We start from the raw sequence: 17,015 nt of genomic DNA on the forward strand, positions 1-17,015 counted from the left end.
AACACTTTTAATATACTTTTATTCACTTAATCCCAGGCTTCCTTTTTACAAGATCCAGGGAGAATAGACATTTTAGCTCGCTGCAAGAAAGAAAAAAAGTATAAGCATGTCTCATGGCACTTTAAAGACTAATATAGTGTGCCATCAGCTTTCATGGGTCAGAGCTTATACTACAATATTGACAATCCGCATTTCAGGGCAGTGAAAAGTTTCAAGGGGCAGCACATCCTGGGTGTGTAAAATATATATTTTACAAGCAGAGCATAGTAGAAACAAATATATACTCCTACAACAGATCACATATTCACTACCTCTGAACCAGAGTGCCAGAAACAGCTCCAATGCTTAACAGTATCCAACCTAGGGTGACGCACATCTCCAGACTACGTCCCTCAATTTCATTCCCCCTAAAGTCAAACTTGGCTATAAACTGTTTCACTGTGTCCCCCACCAGCAGCTCTGGGGGGCATCACATTCAAAAGGCTAGAAACAAAAAAGAAACATTGAAGTTCTTTTGTCAAATCCCTAATCCCCACCAGACAATATTTTAGCAAAACCAAAGTGACAGACTCATTCATCATAATCAGAGATGGGCTGAGCTCAAAACAAGTTATCTGTTAGCCTTTAAAGAGCTGCAAAACACTTAGTTGTTTTTGCTTGTCAGAACAAACCTGAGGTGGAGGCAAAATGGTTGTAAATGCAGCTTAGCATGCCAATTGTCTTCAGCAATTTTGGAATTATTGTTTAAGATTAAGGTATACTGGCACCCCAGCCCTACCCCTTCCTTTGCCTACAGCAAAACTGGTGCTTTGTCACATCTTTTAGCTAAATGCAACATTAAAACTTCACTAAAGTATTAAAGCATTAAATGATTCTCCAAAGAAGCGTTAACAAACAGTTTGTCCTTGACTCCTATTTAATCTTCAATAATGAGAAAGTGTAACATAACAAATGGTGAACAAAGCAAAATCAATTTGATTTCTATTTTCAGGTTGATACACATCTTAAAAAAGAATACTGTGATGGTGTTCAGAGTCCCAGCTTGAAGGCTTCATTTCAAACTCAAGGGGTGGAAGCAACTTATAATAAAAATGTCACCCATTTAGATAATGAGTCTCCCTGTAACCCAGCATAAGTGAACTTCTGGTCCAAGGGGCTGATCCAGCTAACTCAGGCTTTTCAAAAGGCCCACCAGCCCCTAAACCAATTTACTAGTGCCATCAATGATGGTATCAGCACAGAGGAGCAGATCAGAGCATTCAGGAAACAGCAAGAAACACTCCAAGCTGTTCTGATGTTCCCTCAAGTGCTAGCAAAAGCCAAATACTTAGGAAGCATGACAGCAGACTTGAATGGTCCTTCCTGTTTCCTGAGAATGCCTATTTCCTGAGTTGAGAGGTTTAAACCTCTCTCTATCCAGCCCAATGCCATGATGGGAAGGATACCCAGCACCCAACTCCTGCTCTTCTAGTGATCCACAAATCAGCAAAGAAGTGGGAGGAGCTTCTGTATGTCATGTGGTGTGTGTGTGTGTGTGTGCGTGCTGAAATGCATCCCTTAGAGGGCAATGAAGCATTCGGACCAATGTACATTAGCTGCTCCTGCTGCAACCCAATGCAGAATCTAGAATTTGAATGCAGATCTGAAAAGAGTCCACCTTCCACATTCTGAAAGGTTTATTAGAGGGCGTGTTCTGAAGAACTTGAGAAAGAGTAAAATAGTAAAGGGACAGCTAAAATTATTTGGGATTAACTACTCACTTTTCTCTTAACTAGTCACTCTCCTAATAACTATTTATATACCTGACACTGCCTCTTTTAGGCCTTCGGAGTATAATAATTCTTTCTAGGTAGCTGAGGGAGAAAAAGAATCTAGGGAATTGATAGCCACCTGGGAAGGACAGCTTACAAATACAAAGGATAAAAATAAAACCAGACACCGAACAGGAGAACACAGAAACGTATGTGCTGCCAAATTAACCATATTGATTCTCATTGTGACCATGTTTTTTCTAGGGACAGTAAGAATATTGCTCCCTCACAGCTGAATTTATTTAGGGTGTGTTATTATTTTATTTCATCTATTTAATATATGTTTATCCTGCCTTTCTACTGTATGTGTACAATGTGGCTTACAGCAGAGAAATTTTAAAAACAAAACATTAAAATAATTATAGATTTATTTTAAAAAAACATACAAAACTTTAAGTAGCCACAGTTATTTAAAAAGTCATGAAACTAGCAGATGGTGATAACATCAGAGAGAAGCTCAGAAAAATAAAATAGTATTTGCCTGGATAAAAAACTAGGAAGGTCTGTGAGTATGTCTAGGGAAGGCGTTCCAGAAAAAGCATGCTATCACAGGAAAGGCTCTGTCCCACCCAGACTGTTTGTTGCCAGCCTAGCTGTGCATGTGGAGGCAGGTGAAAAATCTTCCGAAGAATACATAAGTGACCAGCCAGGTTCGCCTGGAACAAGGTATCTTTATAGATTTAGAACTTTATAGGGGAAGAAACTCCAACACCTGGAAACAAATTGGAAGCCAATGCAAATCCTTGGATAAACTAGTCACTATGTCTCATGTCACTTGAAGTTTCCAAACCTTTTCCAGAGACAGCCCCACATATAATGAATTCATGATTACTGTAACCAGTACATGGGTAGTAATGATGAAGTCATCCTTTTCCAAGAAAGGGCAGAGCTCCTGTACCAGGCAAAATTAGTAAGAAGGCACTTTTTGCAACAGGTGCCCCTCAGGCAACCATTATAAAGGCTGAACCTAAAAGTACCTTGAGCATATTGCACCCATAGCATTCTTGAATTAATATCAGCACCTGTGTGTCTGTGTGTAATAATGTTTTTGTCCGAGTTGGCATGTGTCCTCATCTTTTTAATATATAGACATTTCCTGCTGGTTATACAAGTGCAAACTTGTACAGGCTTTCTGAAAGTGTGTGTGCTTGCTGCTAAACTATGCTAAAAATCCATTGCTATTTTTCATTCTTTAGTCTTTCCAGCTCAATCCTAATCATAGATTATCAGAAAGATGACCCCCTGATTTCAATAGGTCATACTAAAAAGTAGGCCTTAAATGGGTCTTAAGGTGAGGTCATGACACATTTATGGTGGCTACGTTTTTAAAAGGTATGGTTTGTTTGTTTTTAATAGCTGGAATCAACAATACTATTTGGGAGTATATTCTCATGATATATGGAGAATATACATAAAGATGCAAAAGGCACATATAACTCAAATACGCAATGAACTGTTTACTTTCAAACTATGGATGGAATTTAACATGACACTATTCTGAATGTTCCATTTGTGCAAGCCTAACAACTTGCTAGACAGAATGACCCTTGCCTCTGCTGCCTTCTGCGCCCTGTTTTGCGTGTCCTCCAAATTCTACCTGTGGTGCAATGGATTAATGCATCAGGTTGGTGGTTCGAGCCCACCCAGGGACAGCTGTAGGCAGGATCCCTGTACTGCAGGGGGTTGGATTAAAAGACCCTTGGAGTCCCTTCCAACTCTACAGTTCTCTATTATTCAAATCTGAGCCATTTGGGGGGGGGGTTGTATGTGGAAAACCCTGTTGTGCAATAGAATGAATAGGTTGAATTTTGCCCTATAATTTTGGCATGTGGGGGTGGTACAGCCTTATCTTCAATTGCTCCTTGAACATTCCCTACAGGATACTGTTGCCAATATTGAGTTCTTCGGATTAAACCAAGTATAAATGAATTAATTCATATCTGTAATCTGAAGTAAGAACTACTAAAGTGTTTTGCTGTTTTCTAAAACTTACTAGGCCAGCTTGCTGGAAGGTTGTGGAAGAAGAGATGAGGAAAAACAAAAACAGAAGCAGCACAGCTCTTGGTCAAAACTTAAGCACAGTGTTTAACCTTCAGTTCCTTTTGGTTCCAAATGCACTAAAGGCAGAAGGCTGAACTGGGCTAAACTGGATGGATTCTGTCAGGGGATTGTTGCAGCTACTCCCGAGTAAAGACGCTCCAGTCCGTTCTGTCTTTAAGGGTTTTATTGTGCATACTGTTTACAGTGCAGAGCTAGCAGAAAACATGACCTCCTAGTCACTCGCAGAATCCGGCAATGGCGCTCTTCTGCTCCTGGGCCAGCATAATAGCTTGGGCACCCTGAAACGCCGCCCTCTAAACCTGCGTTTGGGCGCGCGCCTCAATTTGGGCGCCGGAAGTAGCTGTGTTCCCTCTTCCACTTGTTGGCCAGAGCAGTGCAGGGGCTCTGATACCTCGCTGAGCCTTCCCTCCTCCCTTCCGCTTCCTCCTGACCCGCTGCTACCGCTCTCGCTGGGCAAAGTGCTGGTCAGGATGATGGGGGGAGGCTCCCTGTAGGGAGTCCCCCTGACAGATTCCTTATAGGGTTTTAAAATTATGCAACACACTTTGCCTGTGAGCATGATCAAGCAATCTCTGAAATAAAAAAGGAATATTTCACATTAGCTTGTGGGGGTGAGGACGGGATCAGATTACCCAGTTTCAATCACTGTATGCCAGATTTCCATGGCAATACATTAAAGTAAAGAGTGACCTCACTGCAAGTTGTCTCTACGACTGAATAATATGCCATTCTAAAATATCACTTTAGGGCTAAACAGGAATTAAACTGGGTTGGGAATAGAAGGCAAGTAGTTTTTAATATCCTTTAATATAATGTTTAATTTGATAGCTTATTATACTTAACAGAAAATGAAAAGAGTATATAATATTAAAAGTGTAATTTGTAAAGGAGGGGTGATACTAATCCTAATACAGTATCACATTAATTTAATACTGTGCATCTTGTAAAGTTGCAAGCCACTGCTACTATGAATCTCATCTATGTAGTACTGTACTGTATGGCCATTATTAGACCACTTGACCAACTACTTAGTAGGTCAGCACCACATCTTCACCCTATTGTTTACTCACAAGCATTTGATGTTGCATGGTGAGCAGTAACTTTTTCATAGGGCCTGAGGAAAAATAGATCCAGTAGATTAAAATGAATTCTCTTGCATTTGCATGATTCTACATGTCCCCCCCTCCATAACAACAGTATCAAAATACTTTGGCAGACTGCGCAATAAAAATCAAAGATCCCATGCATGCAAACACCACAAAAACATTTATCCAAGGCATGAATCCTCATGGACACAGGATGGCCATAAAAAGGAAAACAAAACTACCAACAAATTGCAGAGCATATATGTGGACAAAGAGATGAACTGTGACATGATTGGGATGTGAGAATCCATAGCAGAAATTATGATAATTCATACAAATCCGTGTTTTTGTACCATGGCAGGGCTGAAAACACCAGATCTGGGATTTTGACAGTCAAGTCAATGGAGACAGATGTGATCTGTGATTTGATGGTGTGCATCGGGAAATGAATAAATTTCCAGAGGATGTTTTACTGGATCCAAGATGTGTGTGTACATGCAACCCTCCCCTCTCTTTCAGACACTCCATTCTTCCTGTCACAAACCACTTCATTTTCCTCCCCCCTCCACTTTCTCCACTTGAGAGAATCTCTCTTCTCACTTCCTCTTTCACCTCTACATGATTTACAAGGCTCAGAGTGGCAGCTCAGTTGGGTATCGATCATGCCTTGAGAATCACATAGATCTGAAGGAGGTAATAGGCAGTTGCTCTTTCAACTCCAAAAGGGGAGAGAGTTCTCATTCTCACCACCTCATGAGAAAGGAAGTAGTGTGTGGTGGTTGGATCTCATGAAGATACCGATAAGTGCTCAAGGATGCCAAGAAGCACCAACAACCCCAGGGAGATACCATCAGGACCATATACCACTCAACAAGCATCATCTTAACTGGCTACAAGTCTGGTCCCAATTCAATGTAAGGTTTTCAACCATTAGACTTAATGGAGTAGATCTCACTGTCTTAGGAAACATCTCTTCCCATTTGATTTCGTATGCCTATTGGGGTCAGCGGGAGAGACTGTGCTGTAAATCCCCATACCAAATGAGGCATAACTATGATCAGACATAGCACATAAGAACAGTAACATAAGCACTGTTTCGTAGTCACATACATTCACCAGTCTTTTCCATCTGAGGAACACTGCATTGTCTCTCATTTTTTAAAGCAGAAAACCACTATTAAAACCTTTAATATGAAGCTGTGTCAAAAAGCTCTATTTTCTTTTGAATTTTTTTTAATTGGTAGCATTTGCTTAGCTTCTTACTAAATATAGGTTTATGCTAGCTATTAAAATAGAGTATAACTTTGCTATGCAATTAAATGGCAACATTATTAAGCTTATTTTTAATCCTTCAAAGACTAAATTTCATATTAGTTGGACATCTATACAAAATTCAAAAGAAACAAAGCCCACTAGTGTTCTTCCTAGTTTAGATGATTATTGAAAAGGTTTGTTGCTTAACATTTCTGCATTACACTTAAGACATCCTGTGCTGTCTGTTCCTTTTGTTCTGGTTTAAGGGTCTGTTAATTGGTCTACCCATTCAAATAATGGAAATGTAAATATATGGATGCAGTGCTCTTGCTATGTTAATTTAAAAGATAATAGTACTGTATAAGCACAGGATGCTGTGAGCAAGGACCAAAACAAGACATCACTCATATGCTTTAAAAATGTACTTCTATCTATTGAACCACCTACATAAGGCCAGGTTTAGGTGCAGAACCATTATACAGTACACTTCTACTGAAGCTCAGATACATACTCCAGTATCAAAACATTTATCATAGAAGTCCTTGTGGAGGATAAGGCTTTCCATGGCCACTAGTCATATTCATAACTGCAAGATTATCTCCAGGAGCAGAAGCAGTTGCTGAAGACCATTGTGTGGGAATAGGTTATTACACTCATACTCTGCTTGTGGGTTTCCCATAAGCTTCAGCTTGTCCACTGTGCAAACAGAATGCTGGACTAGACTGGCCTTTGGACTGATCTAACAGAGGTATTTTTAGGCTCTTATGTCCTGAATCTGACATTTATAGCTTTCAAATATCGGAAGCTGCCCTTTGGTCTCTACTCATGTTTACTTTTGAATTCAATAGAATCTAACACAATGTAGAATTACGACATCCAGTCAGCATTTAAATCCAACCAACTTAATATTTATGGAATTCTTTCAGACAGTATGAATAAGAATTAGTTCATCTCTTTTATGAAATAATAGCACATTATTATGAAATTGGAGGTTCTCACATGGTTTCTCCAGCAAATATCTGTATGGTTCCTTTAGCAAAAAGGAGCACATTTGAAATAAGTAGCTTTTGGTGCAATGAAATTTGAAACAGCCCCCCCCCATTTTTTTTTTAAAAAAAGTCTAAATGTCCATTGATAAGAGGAAAGGTTTGAAAGGGAGTATGTGAAAGCAGGAACTGAAGTCACCCATGTCTGCCAAGCTAACTTGAATCAAGCAATTCAGCTGGGGTTTTGTCTTTTTTACAAAACCCCTATACAAACCATTTCTGCTGACCAAATGCATGCATTTCAGAGTTAGACAGTAGCAGACAGTAAGCTTGTCCTTTTCAAAGGGCTTAATTCAGAAAAAGAGAGGAGAAGGATTTTAATTTCAGGCTGCAATACAGTGCACCTTTACTTGGGAGCAACCCCCACTGAACATAAATGGCATAGGACTAGAATGTCTTTTCTTTGGTATTATATATGTATCCTCAAAGAGGAAGAGGCAATCAATAAACCAGCGTTTCTCAACCGCTGTTCCGCGGCACACTAGAGTGCCGCGAGATGCTGGCTGGTGTGCCGCGACGTGCGGCGACGAGAAGGGCGATTTGCATTGTCACGTGCCTGGCGGCCGCCAATATTCAGCACTAACCTGCCAGAAAGCAATATTTCTCCTCCTCTTTCCCAAAGCTCAGTGCAAACGAGCCTGGCAGCCGCCAATACGCAGCGCTGACCCGCCGGAAAGCAGTATTTGGCAAGTGTTTCTTACAGTCATAATTATAATATAGGGCGGCACAGAGTTAAATTTTTTAACTTTTTAAATGGTGGTGTGCCTCGTGATTTTTTTCACGGAACAAGTGTGCCGTGGCCCAAAAAAGGTTGAGAAACACTGCAATAAACAACCTCAGAGCTGCAAGCAGGGTACTTGACCCTTGCTCTTAATCAGATGGACCAACCATGAAGTCAACCTTCAGGGAATTGATCACACCTCGTAACATACTCCCAAAACAGAGTATAAGTTCCCAACTATCAGTTGCTGGAGCAACACAAGAAGCTTTCTCTACTTCTTTGGCCAAGGGACTGTACAGTTATGTACCATCCTATGCACTTTGTGAAGTGTGATTGAAATCTGTGCCAAAACTCTGACCACCAATCATGTATTGTGTCTGTCAGATGCTTGTTTTTGCAGTTCCAGACAGGCAGGGGCAGGAATGACATCCTGCTGTACAAGTGTGCTGAAACTCTGTAAGCTTGCCATAATGTAATTTGGTGCCTTTCATTCAGTTTGGGGTGGGAGGGGGGGTCACAACAGGCGTAGTCTTAGTGCAAAAAGGGGAAGCTCAACAGCAAGACTCATCAAGTAAAGATAAATGGCTTTTTGCCAAGATATTGAATTTTTGCAGTGGTAATTTTCACAGCTTTCTCCACCAGTAGAATTCAGTTTGGCCAACCTGTTAGCTCCACTTCCTAGTCAGAAAGCAAAAGCACTGATCCCAGTGATATCTATAATGCTGATCACCCACATGTGGATCTTTCTCACACTCTTTACACCACTGAAAATTTAACTGCCTTTTCAAAAGAAAGCTAACCAAGTTTTGGCTTGTTTTGTTTCCAATATATGTAACCTGACCTTCAGCTGACTGATTCCAAACATAACTTTCTTTGTTCCCTATTGCAGAGAGGAGGCACTTTCCAATAATGGTAGGGTGAACAACTATCATTCTTCTGCATTGGCATCCATCAGATAAAATGATTAAATCTACATCAGTCACTAAATGTAAAAGAAATAAAGTCACTGTAACACAAGCCTGCTGTAGAAGTGCAATGCTTCTTGCATGACAAAGAGTCCCTTGACTGTGCCTCAGAATTTGTTTTTGATAAATGGAAAGCAATGCCAAGATGTTTATCTAGCAGCAGCAAGACTATTACCCAGTGCCAATATAATATTCTGCTAACATCATCTGTTAAATTCTATTATCTGTTACAGACTCTCATTTTGGCCCTAAGTGCTTTGGCTAAGATTCTAAGCAAACTTGTATGGAAATAAATTCCATCTATGTCAGTAGGACCAACATCTATGCAGCCAGCAGTAAAAACAGGTTTTCCCATAGTGATCTCCTGTAGATCCATAATCTCCTGTGCAACCAAAACCAATACACAAAGAAAGATAAGGGGGTCTTCTCCCTTTTTTATCTTGCCATGATAGTGGTGGTGCATCACCACACACATACACCATACACTCCATAGTCTGACAGGTGATTTTTGGGTCTGTGTCCCTGGCAGGAGCTGGTTTCACCAACCCTGATGTACAGACGCCACTCCACTGTGATAAACTTCAGGGTTTTGACGAGTAAAAAATAATAATAATTCAATTCTTCCTAAAACTCAGTGGAGCAGAACCAGGTGCATCTGCCCACATTTACTTTATGCAAGATTGGTGGCAATTAATAGAATAGTTGGAAGATGCACATTTTACATACATATAGCCAAGCATATAAAAGAGTGCATACATACAGGATGTTTTTATCCTGTGATTGTTATGAAAATAATTTACTAGACTGAGCAGTGGAGCAGGAAGGAAGTAGTTTTGTATTTTTGTTAAATATATAGAGAAGCAAAGAAGCATATTGGATGTTGCATTATTTTCAGGGAGATACGGGTGAAGTCTAAATCAGGAAGAGCGATTTGGGGGGGGGGGACTGATCCAAACGTTCAGCCTACTATTCAGAGACATCATTCTGCAGAGAGGAAAAAGAATTACAACCATTTTGCCATTCAGTGCAGTAAAGCCAGTGCCTTCAATATTAAGAGAGCGAGCAGCATAGTTCCATTATGAAACAAAAAGAAGACATGTATCTAAATTAAGACAAAATACTACTGAAGCATCTATGCAATGCATTGCTAGGAAATAGTTTTATCTAGACACAGGATTATTTATATATATTTGTGTCATAGTCACAATATTATATTTCGTATCATTTATTTTTCCGTACATTTAGTACTAAAGGCCTTCCCCAAATATATTATTTCTTCAGCACAAATATGCCTGTATTGTATAGGAAGGAGAGGGAGAGATGAGCCGAGGATACATTTAGGAGATGTTAAGATGGAGAAGAGAAAATTAAAAGAGCATAATTGGGAATAGGAACATTATCACACAGAGCCCTTCAGAACAAGACTACCTTGATTCTGCAGTGGCGCTTAATTAGCAACAGTTTGCAACTAGAGGGAAATTAGTACTCGGCATAGTTTAACTCAGTCCTGATTGTGCAAATAGTAGATATTTTAGATGCTCAAGTGGTTTACTTTTTCAAAAGTGGTTTTTCTATGTTGCAGCATTTGATTGGAGGCAACAGTGAACAGTCTCCTTGCAACAGTGAAGCCCACTTAATGGCTGCGTTCAGGGCCAAACTGGAAGATACAATTACTGTCATGTGTGAATGCATTTCATATATGCTTTAAAGAAATAATAGCAGAGGGGGGCAGGGGGCAAACCTGATCAGGATTGGGAAAGGGGCATGTGAAAAGAGGTGGGGGTGGGGGCTAAACATTTTCCCTGCACCTTGGTCCTAATTTCCAAGCTGTTATTTGTCACAAGAGGAAAGCTACCATTGTCACCAATGCCAGCTTCATCCCCAAGGCAAATAGTTGTTTGAGGGGCAATTTTTTCATCAGGACCATGATGTGGGAGAAATAGCTACCGTAATCCTTCCCCATGTACCAAGGTTCCAATCAGTTTCCTAATGTGCTATTTAATTTTTTTTAAAGAAACAGACTTGTGGAGAACATCTACATGTCTAGTTTGGTCCTTAGACCAGGCATAGGCAAACTCAGCCCTCCAGGTGTTTTGGGACTACAATTCCCATGATCCCTAGCTAACAGGACCAGTGGTCAGGGATGATGGGAACTGTAGTCCCAAAACATATGGAGGGCTGAGTTTGCTTATGCCAGCCTTAGGCAATCCATTAAACTCTGGTTTGGAAGATCAGAATGACTTGTGGGCTTTCTTGGATGCAGCAGCACTGGTTTGCAGTGTTCCAATTCTAATTTGGACAGAAAGCACTAACCATAGTTTTGGGTACCATAACAAATTCCACCACAAAACAGCAAACTATGCAAAAAACACTCATTTCCAATTATCCAAACTATAGGAGCTGGGGCTTTAGTTACTGGTTCTTTTTTCCTTCCACTGATAAATACCACTACTTTGCTCTTTTTTAAAAAAGAAAAAAGAAGAAGGGATTGGAGTAGGAATTGACTGCGGGATCATTCATCACTAATGCAATGCCATATCTAAACAAACCAGTTAGTGACAGGAGCCCACAAGAAAGCAGCTTTGCAGGGAACCTTTGCTGAAAAGGACTTCCTCATAAGTAAACATTATAGAAGGCTCTGTCGTCATATAACAAACATTATTAAGTGCTGCATGGACTCATCATTTTAATTCTACTGCTGGCTGATTACAGAAAAACACTGTCGCAACAGTGCTAAAAGGTCCTAGTGTAAAAACCACTGAATTCAACTGTTTTGTGGTTGAAACGAAAAAGCAGATCAGGCTCTAATTGTAGATCTCTCTGGGTGATTACTGACTCCAAGTTGTTTAGCAACAAAATTAATTATTTACACATACACAATTATTCTGTTGAAATGAAGAAGAAAACCAGTAGTGGTGCAGGGGTGGGCAATCAAGAGTGGATTTTTGTATGGAAGAAATGTGAGCCCAGTTAAATTCTGGCACTCAAGACTTATTTAGCTCAGAATTCTTTCATTCTAAGGGGATATTTTGCACCTGGTTCTGGTCAGTGGATCTTGGGGTCCTAGTAAAAACCAAAGCAAACCTCAAGTCTGCCAAACCCTGAACTAGAGGAAACAAATAAAGTTTACATTGCAACGTTCTTTCTGCATGCATGGTGTATACATACAGATTTGTATCTCCAAGGCATGCAGGATCTCAGATTTTCAGCTCCTTTCTTATATGGCTCACCTCCTTAGTATTCTATTAATATTCTCAGTGTACCTTTGAGGCACAGCATTAACAGGCAGGTAGGCTGCTTGGTAGGCACATTAATTGCCATCAGAAAGGGTTGCTGTGGACTGTGATTGTTATAATGCTTATCTCCTGCTGCTGATTGAAGCTGGCAATAATGTTAAGTAAGAATTACTTTTCTTGGATCTGAGATGAGAATTAAGAGTTTGATTCCTGCCACCTCCATAAATACACCCACCTTTGGGTGCAGCTGGAAACCTGCATTGTGAAACTGTTGATCTTTAAACTAAAATATGCAGCATCACTAAAAACAGCCTCTTTAGTACCGAACGATTGGCACGCAACCAACATAACTTCAAGTTAAAAAAACTAGATCCAGGAAATTATAGACCTGTCAGCCTAAATTCTGTTTTGTCGGAGTTGATGAAAAGCATTATTAAGACTAGAAGTGGAATCTTATACATATCTCCTCAAAAATAAATCCCATGGAATTTACTCGCAGAAAAGGGGGTGCTGGAGCATATCTAAAACAAACTGGGGGAGGCTCTTATCTCATTCAAAGCAATCACTGCAAGGCAGGAAGGATAGTAGATAGTTGAGGTAGCCCCAACTTGAGCAATACCGGGTATATCATGTGCAGTTATATGTGCTGTTACCTGTGGGTTGCAGGGGTGGGATACTCAGACCTCCACACCCCAATAGATTCAGCTCTCGGGTGAACGCTTGGCAGAGCAAGTTTGTTCATGAATAGCTTCCCTTTTATTAGAAGTAAGGTGACACACACAAAATACAGACATCTCGCAGCAGGGCAGAGCAGCTTATAAACATTTCCTTCCCCTCCAGCGTACGTATACAGAGACATACAACAAACGAGACACACCCAAAAGGACTCAGTCACCTCAGGCAAGTAGCTGAGGTTTCATTACAGGCCCTTTCAAGCAGGGACGAGGAACCTGTGGCTCCATCTTCTATCAGCCCCAGCCAGCATGGCCAATGGTCAGGAGCGATGGGAGTTGGGATTCAGCAGAATCGGGAGGTGCAGACTCCACACCCCTGCCTTAAAGATAGTGCCATGAAAGTTGCACGCCACCTCGAATCTCTGCCGAGTGGTAGCAAGATTGTAGGGGGTTCCAGGTGCTCACCCAGGGTTATTTGTCTGTTGCAGGGTGGATAAAAATCGATGATTTTTTTAAAAAAATCAAAAAAATCGGATTTTTTTGATTTAAATCAGATTTTTTTGATTTAAATCGATTTTTTTGATTTAAATTGGATTTTTTTAATAAAATGCTTTTTGAGGAAAACATATTACCATCCAAAGGTTATTCCATCATGAAATAAAGATTAGTTTTTTAATTTTGTAGTATAAGGTTGTATATGTTTAATTTTGGGGGTAAATAAATTCCATTAATCCATTCACAATGTCATGCTCTTCCAGAGGTTTTTGTAAGATTATTGGGCAGTTTCTCTGCCTACAAGATATTATCACAGGTGCTTGGTTTACTTTTGCAGTTCTCAAAACTGAATTTGACTCAACAGAGATCACATGCCTCTTCTTCACAGCAAAAATGTTATAACATGAACAGAGTTGAGAAAAAGACCTTAATCCTATTGTTCTACAAACCTATGAATACAGAAGCAACCCCTTCAGTGCTAAGTTTCAAGAAGTTCAGTGAATAGAATAGAAACAATATTTTTCTGATTGTTTGGAGTGGACAGTATTTAAGTTTTTCATGTGTAGGCTGGGCTGACAGTCTAAGTTTCTTAAAATATATATATTTTGTTTTTGTTTAGCCAAATTAGTTAACAAACATGGATGTTTGTTTAAGCAAATAACATTTGCTGAAATGTTATTGTTTCAGTTGAATAAATCTATTTAAATTGTTATTATTAAGGTAATGATTATTTTTCTCCTTCCTAAGTACAACAGTAAAGTTGTCCAAATATGAATGATTAACCTATTAAACTGGGGATAAAAAAACTAATATGAAAAGTTGTTATTCTAGAAATCTTCATCTACTTGCATATTAAAGTTATACCAGCAAGAATTAGTCTTTATGATTTAAATCAACTATGATTTAAATCAAGCCTTACTGACTAGTGATTTAAATCGTGATTTAAATCGTGATTTAAATCAGTTTGATTTAAATCAAATCCACCCTGGTCTGTTGGGGAAATTGAGGCATGGAGGAAGCTAGTGTCTTTAAGAAATATGGTTTATTTCACACATATTTACACCTAACGCCTTCATTGGAGAGGGTGCAGAACATTATATGTGAAGAGTGTCTCTCACTGCTACTCTCATAGCGTCAGCAAGCTCAGATCAAAAGCAGCAATCAATCATGGCTCACTGTCTCAGTGGACTCCTTCAGCCAGCACCGCATAGAGTTCTACCTACTTTTTGTTCCCAGAACACTTTTATATTTCAAAAAGGAAATATATTTCTGTGACATCACGCCTCCCTTCCTGCCATCATCCTGGCAACCTCCCAAATCTCCTGTCTCTGTCCACTCCTCAGAGCAGGGCATGGATAACTTTTTGCATTGTCAATTGCCCTTAAGGGCCCAGTACCTGGCTTCCCATTATTTCTCAATGGCTCTGCATTTAGCTAGCCCAGTCTGGTTGGTTTGCACATAAGGTAACCTATGAATTTCTTTTTTGGCACAGGTCTGCAGCTTGCATTTCCCCCTCATATGCCAACTATTATCTAAATACTACAGTTTATTAATGTCTACCATTCACTAACAGACTCTGGTACCCTAGATTTATCACATTATTCCCTTCTTATACATTCAATATACCCCTGTGTGAAATATTAAACCTCCCAACCTATTTTGACAGGCATAAAACAGAATTGCAAGGCATTGTAGCACTATAGTAGTAAGGTGGCTTGGGGGCTACAGGCAGCCAGCTGCTCAACGAACCAACCCGCAACTGAACAGATTACAGCATTGGTGGAGAACTCTTATGCATGGCATACATGTTTATTCATAAATGCAAGAACCACCTTTTCCTTCATCTTGCTCCTTTTATCCTGATGGAGACATTAGCCCCAGCGCCTGTCTCTCCCCAGCTGTGTGCCCTTTTCTGAATCTGCTTATCAATCTTGTCACACACCCCAATACACAACCCATTTTCAATCTAACCCAGATGACAGTATACTGTATAGGAAAAGCAGTGAGCCAGTGTGCAGTTAGGTGGCCAGAGCACATATGATGCCCTGATCTACTTGGAGAACAGTAGGATTAGAGGAGAAAGATCAGGAAAAAATTTAAGTGCATAGAGGCTAAGTTGTAAACAAATACAAGATGTGAGACAGTAGACATCCATTTGCTGCGTACATGATATGGAAGTTATAGTGGACACCCTAAAGGACAATTTCTATGCTTTTTGGTGCATTAGGCAGTGTAAGTGCCTCAACTTCTCTTAGATGGAAGGCCTTTTTTTACCCTACTTAATAACAGGAACTTAGGTGCGTGCACAAAAAATGTTAACTTTATTAGCGCTCTAAAAAAAATAGTTTTTATATTTCACTTTAATATACATGTGGTTTTTATGCCTGGTTTTTTAACATTATTAGATTGTCTATGGATCAGGAAGTGTACTAGGCATACAATATAAAGGTAAAGGGACCCCTGACCATTAGGTCCAGTCATGACCGACTCTGGGATTGCGCGCTCATCTCGCATTATTGGCCGAGGGAGCCGGCGTATAGCTTCCAGGTCATGTGGCCAGCATGACAAAGCCACTTCTGGCAAACCAGAGCAGCACATGGAAATGCCGTTTACCTTCCCGCTGTAGCGGTTTCTATTTATCTACTTGCATTTTGACGTGCTTTCGAACTGCTAGGTTGGCAGGAGCTGGGACCAAGCAACGGGAGCTCACCCCGTCACAGGGATTCGAACCGCAAACCTTCTGATCAGCAAGCCCTAGGCTCAGTGGTTTAACCACAGCGCCACCTGGGTCCCAGGCATACAATATAGTCCATTACTATTATCCCTACATGTTGCCCTGTGAGAGAATACTAAAGCTGAGACAAAGTGGTGTATAACAACCACAGAATGCAATCAAATGTTATCACAGGCTTCAAATCAAAAGACCACAGCAGAGATCTCAAAGCGATGAGCAACAGATCATTAGAGAAAGTGAGCCATACCAAAGTCTACAATTCCAAGTGAAATTGAGGCAGCTCCTCTCTCATAAAAATGTACACATGCACTAGCACATCCCATGCAAGCAACCTGTATAGCATCTCTCCCTTCCCACTTACTGTCTTCCACTGCAGCTGTCTTCTCACTCTGGAGACAGCCTTTTTTTCTTTTTTCTTTTGGGAAGCAGCTTCCATCTGGGAAGTGTCAGTCTGACAATTAGCATGTGCTGAGTAACTTGCTCTTAAATTAAATGACTGACTAAACTGGGAACTTTGAAGCCTCACAACTTCAGGAAAACTGAATGGATTTTCATCAAGTCAATGATTCCAGTGTAGTTCTTGAAGTTTAGATATCATTTAAGGAATATATATATATATATATATATGTACAAAAAAGTGGTAAGAAATAGTATCTTGATACCCAAAAGTGTGCATTTTAAACCTGGCCATTCTTCATCATAATTTCCTGAAGTATGACCAGAGAACAGATTTTCCCTTGCCAATGTAGCATACTGATTTGATGATGGAACAGAATTTTATAATGATGCTGGAAAAACCTGCTGCTTGTTATGCACCCACTCCCACAGATGTAAGAGAGCTACATGTCATATAGCACCTATGCACATCAGAATTCAAATATTTGTAATGGAAAATGTATGAAGGTAAGGCTACTATGCCAGGATGCACAGATG

At 40.0% G+C, this 17,015-nt stretch overlaps 1 protein-coding gene across 3 annotated transcripts in view; it reads right to left on the bottom strand.

The window, feature by feature from the left end:
• The window catches only part of CCDC148 (coiled-coil domain containing 148), a 103,039-nt gene that overhangs the window by 80,790 nt on the left and 5,234 nt on the right, over nt 1-17,015 (bottom strand). The window lies entirely within an intron of this gene.

Source organism: Zootoca vivipara, chromosome 1 (genome assembly GCF_963506605.1).
Source record: "Zootoca vivipara chromosome 1, rZooViv1.1, whole genome shotgun sequence".
In the NCBI taxonomy this organism is placed as follows: domain Eukaryota; kingdom Metazoa; phylum Chordata; class Lepidosauria; order Squamata; family Lacertidae; genus Zootoca; species Zootoca vivipara.